Source organism: Hippocampus bargibanti, linkage group LG02 (genome assembly GCF_051943395.1).
Source record: "Hippocampus bargibanti isolate YZ-2025 linkage group LG02, ASM5194339v1, whole genome shotgun sequence".
NCBI classification, from domain to species: Eukaryota; Metazoa; Chordata; class Actinopteri; order Syngnathiformes; family Syngnathidae; genus Hippocampus; species Hippocampus bargibanti.
The window spans coordinates 18,867,501-18,885,014 of record NC_142735.1 but is presented as its reverse complement, the minus strand read 5'-3'; the positions used below and the strand labels follow the sequence as shown (position 1 = coordinate 18,885,014).

At 40.0% G+C, this 17,514-nt stretch overlaps 1 protein-coding gene across 3 annotated transcripts in view; it reads right to left on the bottom strand.

Moving 5' to 3' along the window:
* Positions 1–17,514, bottom strand: part of LOC148901795 (disks large homolog 3-like) — a 72,728-nt gene that overhangs the window by 54,090 nt on the left and 1,124 nt on the right. The window lies entirely within an intron of this gene.

The following is a 17,514-nucleotide window of genomic DNA, read 5'->3' as shown; positions in this document are numbered from 1 at the left end:
ATTGGGGATACATTCCAGAAACATCACAAATGGGACACACTGCAATATAGAGACACCATAATGAAAAACTTTTTACTACCACTATTTTACTCCTCATGCATTTAACATGTGAGGCCTGTACAGTATATATTTTTCCAACCCACTTTAAAAAATGAGTTTACTCTCCAACTGTCTAGAAATAAGAGACTGGCAAACAACTTCAATAATGTCTATTTAAGCACCAGAACAATTAAACCAAACCATACTGGATAGGTTTTCAAAAATGCAGGCTTCATGCTAACATAAAATATGAAACACCATGGACGTGCTCGCGAAAATTAGTATAGTTGTTACGCTATTTATAATGGTTGAAAAAACTGCTCGGTTAACACAAAGAGTAGCAGAACAAACAAATGAGGAAACAAGTCATAAAAAACACCAGATATTAATCATCAAACTGTTCAACCAAAAAACCTTCAAGAAAGAATAGCTAATATAATGGAAAACCTCTAGTCTAAACCTTCGAACAACGAAATAATTTAACAATTGTTTACTGTACAATGATTAAAAAACAAACAAACAAACAAACAAATACTAAACAAAATACTACTAAACATGTATTAATTTTAAGTATCCGCTTCATGAAGTCAGTGGCCATTGGCCACATATAGCATAGATTTGTTTCATGGTGAACTCGACTTAGCAATAGCATTACCAGGGACTAAAAAAAGAAAAAAAAAAGAAATCCAATTGCACTACATTGCTCTGACCAAAAATTTTAGTTAGCTGTGTGTGTTTTCGATAATTAAAAAAGTAGTTAAAGAATAATAAATTATGAATAATCATTCTAATAATGAATATCGTCACTACCTCTGTAAAACAGAGTTTGGTGTGAGCATTACAATGTTAAAGATGACAAAATGCTTCAATCCGCAAGAACGCAAGGCCATATGGCATTGAATACAAACACTGAAAGCAGACATGAACCAATGTGTTACCGTAAGTAACTTCACAAACATCATAAGGAGACAGTGACAAGAGGGAAATACACAATTAAAACATTCAACCTTGCGTCGTGTTAATGTGGTGTATGTGTGTCAAATGCGTGGTTGACTCTGGAGACGATGACGCCACCCACAGACGTGAACGCGGGGCACAAGCTTCATCCCGATTGTTAAATAAGCAATGTGTTGCCATAGCAACCGCTGCCTGCACACATCATTGGCCAGCAGGCCTATTTTGCAGCATCCCTCTGCTGCAACTCACCGCTCGCAGCACATCTTTGGGCCTTCCTGCTTTTCCGCCTTACACAGACGCTCCAATACATCCGTAGCCCAAAGGATATATTTCCGCTCATTGTTCAGCTCATTCGAAGCACATTCAGCCCAAATTTCTCATTAATCTTTATTTCCCGTGACAATACCAAATCTACATCTCCGTTCTGGATGACCAAACTACAATGCATCCCGAGTGGCCATTTGTCATTCAGAAACTACAATCCAGCTCGTCACATGTTGTTTTCACTCCTTTAACACAGCAGTTTTACACACAGCATCTTTCACCGTTATACGGTGCACTTTTACACCATAATAAACACAAACGTGTAAAATTCATACCCAAAGACCACATCGTTCATTCACCCACTATTGCTTCTTTCAGGCGTGCAGCACGAGAAGGTGGTGACACAAAAATTGAGCGTGGAGCCCCTGAAAATGGCAGCTCAGTCTCCAGTGTTGCCAAACATGACAGTTGGAACCCCGCAGACCATGCAACCAACTCGGAAGGAAGGGCCATGAGGCCAGAATGTCACAGCTAATGGCGGATGAGTCAACTTGAAGCATAGCGGCATGTTATCTGATCTAAATACAGCCCAAAGCCATGATGATGGACAGCAATGTGAAATCCAACATTTTCCAGGGAAAAGAAAACAAGTGAGGTTGAACCACGCAAGGTTTCACGATAACTATAACACGCCCTTGCTTGACAACCTTATCCAATGTAGTCGTAAAGTAATACTGTAATTATAGTACTTGTGCCTAAAACACTTCTCAGTTTGTTGGTGTAAAGTTGTCACTTTTTTGGTCTCATCAAGTTATAATGGCTGCTTTTATTTTGTAGTAATACATTATGTTCCTTCCTGCCTTGATCTTCAATTTAACTGACTCCCATCCCATTTTTAATTGTGCTTTTTCGATGTAAAAAACAATGATCACTGCAGACCAAATAGCGATACAGAGACAATAAAAATAATAAAAAACATTGCAAGCGAGGGTTCGGACATTGAGAGGGTGACCTCCTACAAGTACCTGGGTGTCACTCTGAACAATAAACTGGACTGGACTACAAACACGGATGCCCTAATCAAAAAGGGACAGAGTCGCCTCTTCCTACTCAGGAAACTGAGGTCTTTTGGAGTTCAGGGGTCACTCCTAAAGACTTTCTATGACTCTGTGGTGGCTTCAGCCATCCACTATGGAATTGTCTGCTGGTCAGGCAGCATCACCACCCGGGACAGGAGCGCCTTGTCAAGAGGGCCAGTTCTGTCCTGGGCTGCTCGCTGGACTCTCTGGAGGAGGTGGGCAACAGACGAATGCTAGCTAAACTAAAAGGATGGACAGCCCCTTCCACCCCCTCCTGCCCATCCTGACAGCACTGGCTAGCTCCTTCAGCCAGAGACTATTACACCCGCGCTGCAAGAAGGAGAGGTACCGTCGCTCGTTCCTACCGACTGCTGTCAGGCTTTGCAATTCTCAATGATCACATGTGGAAAAAAAAACTGGACACTTGTAAATATGGGTTGATGCAATATAACAATATGCCTTTCTTGATACTTGCACTATGTACAGTTTTTTTATGAAACGGTTTTGCACATTTACATTTGCACAGTATACAGTTGACATTTTTATTTTGTTATGCTTAGAATATCTTGTTTCCTATCCTTTCACCACCCCCCACCCCATCCCCTTTCAAATTGCTGCTGTGGACTGCAAATTTCCCCATTGTGAGACGAATAAAGGTTTCCAAGGAAGTCCTTACTAAATATATATACTGTAAATGTATATTTATCTCAACTCAATCCCGACTTCAAAAAACAAGGTGGACGTAAAGAGTGGTTGTGATTTTTTTATTGTCGACAGTCTGTTCTGTTTTTCTTACTGGTATTTTACGGCAAATGCTCTGTAAAGCGCTTTGTAACAACTGTTCTGTTGTGAAAACGCTATACAGACATATTGCATTGTGTTCTCCAATTTCTATTTGTTCCTGATTTTCACTGCATCTATGAGGGTATTCAAAAACATGGATTTTCACTATTTGAGCGTGGGCTGAGTACAGTGCATACACTTAACTATAATGTGAAATGCAGTAGATGGGCTACTGGAAATTAGCAATGATGTGACGGTAACATCAAACGTGTAAAACAAAAGATAAATTAACAAACACAGAAGCAACATATACACCAAAAGAGAATAAACACAAAATATTTCAATAGCAAAACGTTGAACGAACAAAAATCTGCAAGCATGATGCAAACATATAATGTGAGCGCCATTGACAAGCTAAAAGCAAGGCGACTTTACCCCAAGCAGAGCATATAACATCATCAAAAGCAACAACCGGTATAACAATAGCTGGGAATGGGACCTTCTCTGCCTTTTTGTCTTTTTCATCTGGTGCCGTGGTGCAACATTTATTTCTACAGTAAAATACAGTATGCACCTTCGGTCAATAAAGGTTGTGAAACACTGATGTATGACAGGGTGCATTCGGCGTTGCTTGCACACTTCCTTTGGCTGTCATTGGACCGTTGCCCGCCACGCTGCAATACAATCAATAGCGATTCAATTATCATGCAGCCGATATCTCTTTTACGACGTGGCGTGGAGGGGGGGTGAGCGGCAGAAGGGGCGAGGAGAGGGCGTTCTGGAGAAGGCATTGCGATAGGATGGGTGAACAACGTTGCGTCGGCTGTCAAGAACAAAAGGCGCACTAATGAGATGATACGCCGAGAATCTCTTAACCAAAAAGGTCACCCGCTCCCTTCCCCCGTCTCTGCCACCTCAACATGTGCGCAAAGCAGCCATTTATTTATTCCAATAAGCAGCAGCGCTGAAATTAAAACTGCTCCATTAAAGCGTTAAATTTCTCCAATCGGCTGGCCGTGATTGAGCGTTGGGACTGTGACAGTCACCCCCTTATTGAGCCACAATCCCTAAACCCCTACCTTGTCTTCCCCAACACAACACACGGACAAGAGAGTAATTAATTAATAGTCCGTCACAGCTGTTGGCAAGCCGCCCTCATCTTCATGCGGCGCTGCAAACGCACCCTGTGGCTTACTGGATGGCAAATGTCACCTTCAAGGGAAAGAGGGAAAGAGGGGGGAAAAAAGAAAAGGGAACGAGTCCAAAAATATCCAACCGTACTTGGTGTGAAAAGTATGTTTTCATCTCTCGATCCCAATGACAGAAGGAACAAATAAATCTCTTCCAGTCAATGGCAGAAGGTACAATTAACCCATGCATCAATTCATATACAGAATAATAGGTATGTGTTAAACTAAACAGTCTAAATGTTCTGAGTCAGCATAAAATCAACATATTTGTGATTTTCGATCATCGCCATCTGATGAGATATTCCACTGAGCACAAGCACAGCTTTGATTTGGCTGATTACATAATTGGACATTTTAATGGCGAATATTAATCCGCACCAGCCCATTTGGGTTTTATAAGCGGGCTGATCGAGATCTGCGAGCTCTCTGCTCACGCTGCAGTGACAATGAAGCTCTTGAGATATAAGAGGCCCACTACTGTGATTTGTAGTGTTTTTCAGCATGGATCTGCCAGCGCATTTGATAGCATAGAGCAAATTAAATGTGGCCCGAATTTCTCGCAAACAAGAACCTTCGTTGTGAGACTTGCTTTAATCCAAAACATAATTTGACCCCATTTGGACTCAGTTAACTTGCTTGATTTTTTTTTGCCATTCAAGTGTGCTTGCACTTAAAGCTATTACATTTATTATTTCCGTATGATTTGAATGTATGTGTCTGAAGCCAATCTATGGACATCTTGCTTATAATTCAACAAAAAAAGTATCCTATCAATGCAGCTATGTGCCTCGGGCCCAGTGAGCTGGACATCTCATAGCCAAATTGTTTGTCAGTCAAGCACACGTTCATCCAAAATCTCTTTTGACAGTGAGCCTGTGATGTCACTGCAGCCTACGTCAGAAGCTCAACATCAGGAAAATAACACCGCTCACCGAGAATTCATCTGGAGGGGTCAGTAAAACATTTTCTCTGGTGTGTAACGGTAGAATATTATGATATTTTATTGTAAAATAAACCATCACCAATTTTAAAGACAGTACCTCAATAATATCGCTTGTACTGAGAGCCTTCTTGACGTACATACACTACAGCATTGAGTGGAAAGCAGAGGATAAAAAGGCAATAACCTTGCAAAAGCCATGTCCAGACAGAGACTACCATGGGTGTAATCATGCATGGTATTAAACCGAGATTGCTTCTATTTTGAAACCCAAACAACAGAATTGAGAAGGTTTTGTTTTTCTCCCCAGATTATGTTGAACCTTGACACAATAAAAGAGTGAAGTCTGGCTAGATCGGGGTTCATCGTTCTTGTCACTGCAATATTTGAAATTCATTATTTATTTATGTCTTTATTTATTTATTTATTTATGTATTCATTTATGCATGTATTTATTTGTGTGATGAGTTTTTAAAGTGTACTACCAAGTATTTCATATTTATTTATTTCTGTGTGTGTGTGCGTGCGTGCGTGCGTGTATGTATGTATGTATGTATGTACATATGTATTGTATTTATTTTTGTGATGACTTTTTACAGTGTACAGCCAAGTATTTGAGATTTATTTTATTATTTGTTTTATATATATATATATATATATATATATATATATATATATATATATATATATATATATATATATATATATATATATATATATATATATATATATATATATTAGGGTTGGTCACACAGTGGTTGAAAATCACTGATATACAGGTAAATGCTTTTTAAAACAAAATGGTTATTTGATATTTATTTTGTCAATGACTGGAATGGAAATATGTTCTCATCTCACGTGTATATCTAAATATGAACACATCATTTCAAAATATGTGAAATGTGTGTGTATATATTGAGTATTTTATTAAGAGACAAGCCAGATTTAAATTGTGGCTGTAGTAATTGCAACATGAAGTAATTCTGTTCCCAAGTCTATTCATGTTGATATGCACATTTCAAGCCCACATGTATTTTTACCACAAGCTTCACTTTTTAATCCACTGGTATATATGGCATTTTATGTACAGTTAAATATTGGTTTTAAACTATATTTTTATGGCCTCCTGGGAAATATGGTGTTAAGCTGTATCCCGCTCAATCCAAAGCCAGAAATATAAAAGCTTATCATAGGGGCATTGTGAATGGTTGTAAATTGGGACACATCGTGCAACTTCAATCCATTTTTTTTGTGCCATGATATGTTATTTGGAGGACTATGTGACGGTCTACCACTGGTTGACAATGACAGAAAGCTTTTGCAAAACGAATATATGTAAGTGTGTTTAAAGATTGTGAGAATGAATGAATTTGAAGTTTTCCTCTACCACGGTTGGGTTAGCTATGAATCCCTGTGACAAACCATAGTTCATTGTATCCTGCATTTTCTATAAGCAACAGAAACTAAAAGATAACATCTGTGTAAGCTCTCAGTCGTACAGGAGTGGTCCATCGATGAAAAGGTTTCTTCAGCCGTCATCTGTACTTCTTTGAAGGTTGAACGTTTCGCTTCTTATGCAAGATAAGAATCTGCTACGATCTCCACTCAGTGGAGTCGCAGGGAGTAGTCCTCTGATCCCCCCAAACTGAGAGCAGGGACCTATCATAGCATAGTCCGGCACCGCCATGTCTGGACAGTAGGGATAGATATAGGACCGAAACTACCAGCAATACTTTAGTTCGCTGAAGAAGCATCTTGGATAAGAAGCGAAACGTCCAACACCTTCAAAGTACAGATGACGGCTGAAGAAAGCTTTTCATCGATCTACAAGATAACATTTGTGCTTCTCATTAAAACATAAACTGACATGTAAAGTACATCTGTGTAAAAGCGCTATCTACATGCATATATTATCAAGTGTAGCAATCACACAGAAATGTAAGCGTTTTGCTGCGGTTGCCGATTTCACTTGAATCCAGACTAAACATAAAAAATGTAGAAAGGAGACAGAGGACAAGGCAAAGGAGGAGAGTGGTAGAGAGGGGGAGTGGGGTGGGGGGTTGGACAGGAGGAGCAAGATGACAGAAGGAAGAACACTGAAACATACACAAATAAGAGGCGAGACCAAATGGCTGAAGGCCTGCTTGGATAATGCATTAGACTGAGATGGCACTCAAAACAGCAATGCCAAAAGTCCTCCACTGTATCTCTCTCTCTCACACAAACACAAACACGCACACACACACACATGCACACGCACACACACACACACACACACACACGCACACGCACACACAAACCTTCAGTAAAGCAACAAATATTATACAATATACAAAAATAAGTACATGGCGGTACATTCCAAGCCAATGTTCCTGATCCAGAATAGCACACTGCACACGCTACATTGAATTAAAGATGTATGCATGAGTTCATGGCGCGCGGTGAGATCTGCGTCATGTACTGTACACTTGCAGCAAGGCATGAAAAATGCAGTCGGGAAATTGCTAACATAGGTTTAGACGTTCCCAAGCCGTCACTGATCGCTCAAAAATTGACATAGTCAAGATGTATTTTCACCACTGTGCTTTTTTGACAGACAAAGCTGGATGGATGGATGGATGGATGGATGGATGGATGGATGGATGGATGGATGGATGGATGGATGGATGGATGGATGGATGGATGGATGGATCAATGGATAGATAGATCTTCATTGGCGACACTATGGCAGGTAAATATTTTCTGACTGAATGTTTTCAAGAGATGAGGTCGGAACGTGACAGTTTGTTTCAGGTAACAAATGTAAAGGCTTTTTTTCATGTCGTCCCCCCAGTCCATAAAGCATGAATTTCAGTGACAATATTTCAGAGCACTGATGAAAAGCAAGTAAGCATATTTGTATTACGGGGCCCTAAAAGCTCTTTCATTTTTTTACTGATCACAGGTGGCTGTGACAGCATTAAAACAATAGATCCATTCCTGCCATATTTTCATGGACGGTGAACTGCAGAACACTCAAATGTTGAAGCGTAGTACTGTTACTTGCATAATTTTATGAGTAACAAACTTGGCAAACAGAGATGGGCTTCTGGTTCATTCATCCTCATTTATTTTTATTTGTTTTGTTTGTTACACAACAAAGAGACATCTGTGAAATTTTGTGGACGATTCATTTGTCAAGAAAGAATCCAATACATTTTGTTAAAGGTGCAGAGTTAGTTTTTTTAATACAAAGCATGGTTGAACACAAATGGAGAAGTAACACGTGTAGACAGATAGTATGCACAGCCATAGTCTTTACCCTCTCTGAAGAATGCCAATCTTACTTAATTCCTAATTAAAAATTAAAAATGTTACAATTGGCTACAAATGTCACAAAATGTACAAAAGCAATACTAAATTAAATTCCTAACTAACTTCAACATAATTCTTTGGATCATTGATTTTCACCAATACTAGATGAATCAAGTTGCAATCATTAGATGTTTCTTCTTGATATTCCATTGTGACCAAAATAAGAGCTGATAAAATGGCGGATGAAAGCAATAAAATCGCAAGCAAGCTCTGAAAGCACCCACACACCCCCACAGAAATGAAGAGGAGACAGAAAGCTTCAGGAGCTCTCCACTCGTATTGATTGTGATCTGCACACAAAGCCCTGGTAACGTGTGTGTGTGTTGAACGTTACAGTCCAAAAGATGCTCGCATTTGACTCACTGAAACATGACATGGATCAACTTTTGACATCCAATGGATTTTTCTAAGACAACGCACCCGGCACACCAATGGGAAAATTATGAGCAACGAAGCAACTGGAGATGGCAGTGCAACACAGCACAAGTAACAGAACCACATCTCCAACATCAATCGTGAGTCCCTGTGTAACCACGTCAAGTCAACCACAGAGGATAATAATTCAGAACAATCTGTCACAGATATCCAAGAATCAGGTTTTGTCTGACTTTCATCAGAAGTCTGTGAAAAGGCTCACATTTTGTGCACAGTATGACAATCACAGAGTCAGTGGCTTGACAGAGCTGGGTGTTGAAGGCAAATAAAAACATTAACGCTCTCAGGGAAAGCGTTGACTGCAGTGGACATCTTCTTAAGTTTATTACGATGGCTATAATTGCAAACCTACTGAATTTCTCCGGATCATTGTATCCGTGTAACGCAAAAATCATGGTGTCCGATTTTCAGCCCTGAAAGGTTGATGAGCGGATCGAAAAGAGTGAAAAAAACTGCAAACACACCTAAAAAAAGGATAATCAGGAACATTATTTTTTTCAGAGGCATGTGACAAATGGGCTTTTTTTATAGACACTCCACAATTTACAAACGTTCGTAAATTGCTTCAGTGCTATATTTTGTGTGGAATATATGTTTAATGCTTATATCAGTATGTTTAAGGTTTGTATAAGTCACCTGTATTGGTTTGTACTGAAAAATAAACATAAAATATATGCTCTATAAAGATATGTACATGTACAACTGGAGAGAATACTACATATGACTACAAAAATGTTCGTATATACCATTGTTCGTAACTCGAATGTTCTTAACTAGAGGAGTGTTTGTAATTGTTCTATATGTGTATCAAACGTACTTGAAAAAAGTACAATAGTTGAGATTATCATCCTCAGCAATTTCCCTAAATAGATTACAAAAAATCACTTCCAATCAACAACAACACAGGATAATCGCTCAGGATAATCCTTTAAAGAGAAATGCAAGAATCAATGCATAGTTTAAATGCTTCAATTGAGTCTGGCTGAATGTGTGGATGTGCGTGTGGATGTGTGTGTGCATGTGCATGTGTGTTTTTATGTTTTTATTACCCAACACACAATTCTTTGATGTTCTATTAATTAATAGCCACATTTTATTTAACACTGCCCCACAATTCCACCCAAAGTCTCTTGTGTGCAGCTCGTATTGCTGCCGCCCCCATTGCTGATTCAGGGGTCCGGCGCGCTGTCGTTTTTCTAGGCCAGTCGCAACTGTGATCAGCAAAAAAAAAAAAAAAAAAAACATACAACAAAGCAGGCAAGAAAAGAAACGGCAGTGTCCTCCCTTTTCCTTTCTGCCAGGGATAGGTGGGTGGTCACTATCTGATCAAACAAAGCATTTATTCCACATCATACTAGTGCAATGAGCTGTCTGTGCATTAGGATAGTTTTTGTCTTCAATAGAAAGACCAGTTTTGCACAGTAGTAGAATGAATACATGTTGAATACATGTACTGTGCAATAATAACCTGTGCTCCCCGTGTCCCTTCTTCTCTACTCTTCCCCTTCACACACTAGTAGAAAGTGTAACAAAGTAAAACTAAGGTACACTCGGACACTGCAGAACTGCGCCTTATCAATGGAGTTTGTTTCCACTACTGTGTCACAACACGCACACACACACACACACACACACACACACACACACACACACACACACACACACACACACACACACACACACACACACACACACACACACACACACACACACGCACGCACACACACGCGCACACACACACACACACACACACACACACACACACTATGAGTCCAGAATTTCACATATGTACAAGGTCGATTGGTACTTGACGATAAGAATGGAGTGTTCAATAATGTGTTTAACGTGGAAGTATGAATCGGCATGATGCGGTGCTATGAGTTTGAGTGGTCGTGTTTCAGTAGTTGAGGAAATCAAAAGTTTTGAAATCGATAATAGTTAAAATTAAGGTCTCAATTTCAATGAAAAACGTTTTCATGATGAAGTCATTCACTGCCAGACAATGTGCAAAAATGTGTGCACTCCACTGCCTGGGTTTTTGTCATTTTCACTCAAATTGCAGGACTGACTCCTCACACCACTGCTATCCTCGTTCATAGTCTTGTCACCTACTGGATTGACTATTGCAATTTACTTCTATTTGGTGTCCCTTAGAAAGTTCTCCACAAACTTCAACTCGTCCAAAATTCTTCAGCCCGGATCATCAGCAAACCTCGTTTCACCACATCACCCCCATCCTCCAAGAGCTCCACTGGCTCCAAGTCAAATAATAGAATCAAATTTAAAATTCTTCTTTATATATATTATTCCTTGCCCCCCATACCTATCTGACCTCCTTCAAATTTCTATTCCCTCTCATTCCCTCAGATCCTCTTCCTCCCTCCGCCACTGTGTGTCCGCTCCTGCCCGTCTCAACACGATGGGTGACAGACCCTTCAGCTGCTCTGCCCCCAAACTTTGGAACTCACTTCCTCCCAATATTCGTAACATCGATTCTCTTCCCACCTTCAAGTCCCATCTCAAAACCCACCTATTTAAAATTGCATTTTTTGTGTAGCTCTCTCTTGTTTCTATTTATAATTGTATTTTATTTATTGCATTCTATTTGTGATTATATTTTATTTATTATAGTACCTATGCTCGTCTGTGACTGGAAAGTGTCCTTGAGAGCTTTGAAAGGCGCTTAAAATGTAATGTAATGTAATGTAATGTATTATTATTATTATTATTATTGAGTTTTAGGACTATATAAACATTCAATTTAGCGTAAGAAACCTCAGTCTCTTCTTTCATCATAAAAAAAGTTAATTCTTAAGTTATATGGGTCTGGAGTTATCTGTGCTTGAAATGGGGGCAGATGTACAGAATACAATACAAACATTGATTTACTGTATGCAGCCCTTTAACAACAGCTGAAGCTGTAACAAAGCGCTAACATGGACAAAAGGCAATGCTACCCGCCTGTGGGAGGGAAAAACATTGCCAGAGGTATGAGCGAAGCATGAAATGCACCCCACAAGAAAAACCAAAACACGAACAAATTCGGGAATGGTGATCCATGTCACACTACAATTCTCGAATAAATTCAGGAATGGCAGCAAATGAGTTAATTTTGTAACAATCAAAAATAATCACTGCTTGGATATGAATTGATGGAGAAAAACAATGCTGATAAAAAAACAAACTTTATTTTTTGTTTCTACTGAGATAAATCTAAAAAAAATCCACACCGGTGGTGAAATTACAAATTCCTAATAAAATACATTGCATAATAGTAGACCAAAAGTGGCACTCAGTGGGAAAACAACATGCCCAGTAATGGAAATAAAAGAAGTACGGTTGTTTTACTCGTGCACCTTTGTCATTCTACTATAGTAGAATGCTCTTTGTCCTTCCTAGTAAGACAACTCGGTTATTGGTAGGATGAGTATGACATATTCAAGAGGTTCTAGAGGTTAAAAATATGAACATAATAAATAACCCTTGCTGGGCTCACTATATACTATATAGAGAGAGTGAGGTAGACGACATTGCACAACTCTCCTTCACTTTAATCAAACTCACACGCAAGTCATCTTCACCACATAGTGAAGATGGTCATCTCTTGTCTAAGAGGACGAACACCATATATGCATATATATATTTACTGTACGGATATAAAAGAAGAAGGTAACAACTCAGTAAGCAGCAGTAATGGTGATCATCTTTCACAAAGGATAAAGAATATATCCTGTCCTTCATGAAGTGAATTATTGTTATTCAAATTTATGTTTAGCCATGGAGCTCCCTCCTGTTTTGAAATCCAATTTGGCAACAAGTCGTTCTGCCGAACGTCTGGATTTATATTTTGTTGTTGCCTAAGGCAACAAATATATATCTAACAGGGATGATCCCACTCATTTTTTGCACCCATGTCCCAATTACATGATTTTGATTCCCACCGATACCACTGCTGAAAAAAAGGTAGGCCGCATCCAAATGGTTTCCGTTATCTTAATTTCGATTTGATTATTGAAATAAAAGAGTTTCAAATGTTTCAAGATGCCACAAAGACTTTGGCACATTTAGCACATGACAAGGCTGTTTGTTAATACCCCCGGATGCTGTTACAAGGAAGGGCAAATCGCATCAGTGCAGACAAAATCTCATCAGACGGATGTACGCGCCTGTGACACGATAACTCAATGTGACTGAGGTAGAAGCGAGCGCGCACGCAAGCATTTCTGATCAAGGCCTCTGGGCTTTCAAGTGGTAATCACCTATGGGAGTGTTCGACACGGAACGCCCACCGCGCCTTTGAATTAATCGAAAACCAAGCCACATCCAAACACCAGGAAGGAGGACCGGGTAGAAACAAGACAAGATTTTGGTGGAGAAAATGAGCCTGGATGGTTATAAATAAAGTAAAATCTCATGAATGTTTAAGGGCAATCATAGCTTCGGAGCTACACAAAGACAGATTGGCGGCCGCAGGGAGGGAAAACTATGGGAGATTTCTGACTGAAGCTGCCGATTTGACCTCAAATTTACATTCAAAATGACTGCCAGCAATCCCCACCCATTTTTTGGGGACCACAGACCAGTTTCATTGAAAGTAATATTTTAATGGACCAACTGATAAACCGAGGAAAGGAATAAAATCATGAAGGCATTTTTCCAAGGAAGTTGGTTGAAATGACAGGGAGGAAATGACACCTAAAGTTTGTCACTTTGAGTCTACACTGTAATTTTGTTGTGCTTGACAAATGGAATGAGAGCAACTCCTGGATTTTCTGCCTTGATTTGAATCCAGAACACAACCCCATAGAGCCAAAGCATTTTTGAAGTCTCCACATGGCTCATTTGTAAGCCTGGCGACATATTAATTAAGCAGAGTGGGCTTGGTGTGTCAGAATCACCTTCAGCCATAAACTTGTATTTTAAGTAGGGTTGTCTCTTAAATGCAGTTTTCATTTTCTTGGAAGTTGTCAGCTCATTTTGATTTTTTATAACAATTATGCACAAGCTTGTGGGGTTACATTTTAATGTATACACAGAAGCACTGTCTGTCTTGCCGGGAGGGGGGTGTTTGACCAATTGTATTAAAATAAAGTCAGCAGGAACAAAATCTAAAACATCAAAATCATGTGAACAAAAAAAAATACAAAGTATCAAAAGAAAACCAAGAGTAAAAGTCCGCCAAGGTTAAACAAACACATGCACAGCATACAATGCATACAATTGCATACAAAGCATACAATGACCCGACGCCGAATGGTCGTGCCGGGGGTCCTTTTGACTGCCACTGATTCTAAGAACCAGCAGCTGCGAGGCTGCAGGATGGGCCGACCGCGCTACCCGCTGGTCGCCAATCCGATCATGACAATTGTTACTTAATACCAGTGACAATTTGACGTTTCAGGACAAATTTTAGAAAGAATAGTGGAAATTTACACAGGATTTGCTTTCGCGGGCCGCATAAGATGATGTGTCGGGCCGGGTGTGGCCCCTGGGCCTAATGTATGACACCTGTGCTTTAAATAGTTGTGCTGCATTGCATTAAAATTTGGATTCAGCAAAGAGGAAATTTACCTGGATTACGCTTTCATTCCGTAGGAGAATTTTACAGTGTATGTACGGAACACAACACTGATGATGTGATCAATGTCTTGCTCAAAATGTTAGAAGTGACGATGCAAGGTTATTGCCTCCGGTCCACCACACGACGCGTTATGAAAGTGCATTTGATGTGCCTGGGCGTGTTTGATGTCCGATCCGCTCTCCATGTGTGCTATAGGTTAGCCACGGAAGAGAAAATAGGGGTCATTCCTCGCCACATTTCCCGGGAATGAGCAGTTTGCCGCGCCGGGGTTCATCACGCTAGTACACGGTTGGCTTGATTTGAAGGGATGAAGGGACAGATGCTCGTCCACGCTGTCAGCGGTCTTCTCCCTCACTGACAGCACCACCGACTCCCTCCTCTTACATAACCTAACACCCTCCCGCCTAACCACCCACCACAACTACCACTGCCAACGCCTCCACCTCGCCACAGCGCCTGCCTTTGTTGGTTTATTTATCTTCTTTCCAACCCATTCTATTAACACACCATTCCAGCATGCTGTTTTGCCAGTTTGACCGATATCCTTATGGAATGTCACATTGCATATTTGCTGTATGCATTTCCGAAAGGGCAAAATCTTCCGAAGAGAGGGTATTTTTGTTTCAATGAGTAATTGTAGATTGAACAATGTTTTTTCAACATTGTAATTTGCATTTTGAACATTTGGAATTTGCAATTGAGTTAACTAACGTGTTGAGATTCATCAAATTGGACATCTGCAACCGGTACATGTCTATAAGTGCAATATGAGACTTTGCCTATTTAAAACTATGATATATATATATATATATATATACAGAGACAGACAGAGAGAGAGAGTGCGCTACAAACTGTCATTGAAATGGAGTTCAAGATGTCTACAATGGTGTTGCAAATACTATCTATAAAATCCTCTATCAAAATTCGGAAACTGAGTTTTCAGATACTGCATCAAAGATGACATCGTTGTGACGTTGTCAATAGCAGTTATGGATTTACGTTTGACTTACCGATATTGCAAGCTGGAGTTGCGTCTCATCACAATGACGTTACACATATCTTTAATGAAAAACACAACATGCTTTCCATTCTACGTCATGTTCCAGATAGAGAAGCGGAGTTTTTAAAACAATAAAGCTGCTTGCTTGCCATTTAGACTGTATTATTTTTTGAGAAAAGATAGAGGTTGATGTATGTTTATGACCACAGGGATCAGGATTTGGCAAAGAAAAACAATTCAGTCAGCTTTTCATCATGTTGGTTTCAAATGAGGAATATATATTAGTCACACGTTTGACTTAAGTCACAGTACTTGCTTGCATAATCGCACATTGTTGCTATGTGTGAAATGAAAGCAGAGTACATAGATGGAGGAGAAGGGGGATGGAAAGGCAGCTCATTTCCTTATCTCTACCCAGGCTGCGTCTCTGCTCAGGGGCATCATTGAAAAACTCAGCCTCCATTTTGCCCCTATGCTTCTGCTTCTTGTTCTTCATGTTCTTCTCACCTCCATGCTCCGACTTCCTTGCCACACATTTTAAAATGCGGCATATGGGATAAAAAAAATAAAAAAACAGACGATGCGGCGGCTCCACACCACGTCGCCACATACTCATGCATGGCAAGGAGCCGTTCCTTGAATCTCATGCTCAACAAGCGCGTCCCTTCCCCCCGCTTTAGCTCACATATGTGCACCTTGTTTAATTAATGCTTCAGGGGCAGCATCGGCTCCTTTTTTTTCTCATTTTTTTTCACCCCACCTCCCCTTAACCGTCATGTCATTCATGTAAATAGACTACAGTATGAACCAAAATGTAACGCATGTAACGAGGCAATTTCATTCATAATATCTGCTGGATGCATGACAGGCTTACAGGCGTGAGCGTTGCAGAGGACACTTTCATTAAACTGGGAGCGTCACCGTATAAAATGGAGTCCATCGATACGAATGCAAGCAATGGCATTTCATCATCTCGTCCAAATGAGACACGAGGGTGACGGTCAAGTGTTTTTCGTTTCTCTACTTTACGTAACTGCATTCCTGACCAAAAAAATGCACCATTTTCTTTTCGGGCCTGACGACACCTGAATCAGATCAGAAGCCAAGGCGTGTTCCAATCTATAAGCATTAGTCATCAAATGCACAAACATGATCTCCATGTGTGCACTCAAAACCGGATCAGTCCTGTTTTGTCATTCCCACATCGCTGCCTACCACAGTCACAGTCAACGAGAAGGCTAAGAGGTGACAAACTGGAAGGATTACAAGAACATGTATGGTAGTTTACTGGAGCGATAATACATTTACAATTTTGTGTAGTGGCAGGGGGTTGGTGTGGTATTTGCAAATGAGATGCGCAACAGGGAGTAATAGTATAATAAATGTCATGAAGCAGACCGGAATAGGTATATTTTGAGGCTAGATTTGAAGGGGGTGAATAAATGGGCATGAGAACAATTCTTCCTATCAAGGCTCGAACAGCTAATCCAATTTTAGATAATCTATAATTGAAGAGGGTTCAAGAGTGGGTATCGGAATCATTCCTTATACCGAGTTGCAAAGAAACCCTGAGTTTGAGCTAGTCCAGACTTGAAGTGGGTTCATGAATTGCTCTCAAAACAATTACCTACACGAAGGCCCAAAGGAAATCTGAATCAAAGTTTATTTGTTAAGAGAGTAAATGAACTCATCTCAGAAGCATTATTCCCAATTTCCAAACTCAAGCATACCACTTCAGGCCCAAAGAAAACCCCAGTTTTAGCTCTGAAGCATGTTAATGAACCAGGATCGGAACCATTTTGCTGTCACAAGCTCCAAAAACCTCAATCCAAGCTTCCCTATCCTGATGGAGGGTTAATGAATGGGTATGAGGACCCTCAAGCAGGTCTTAC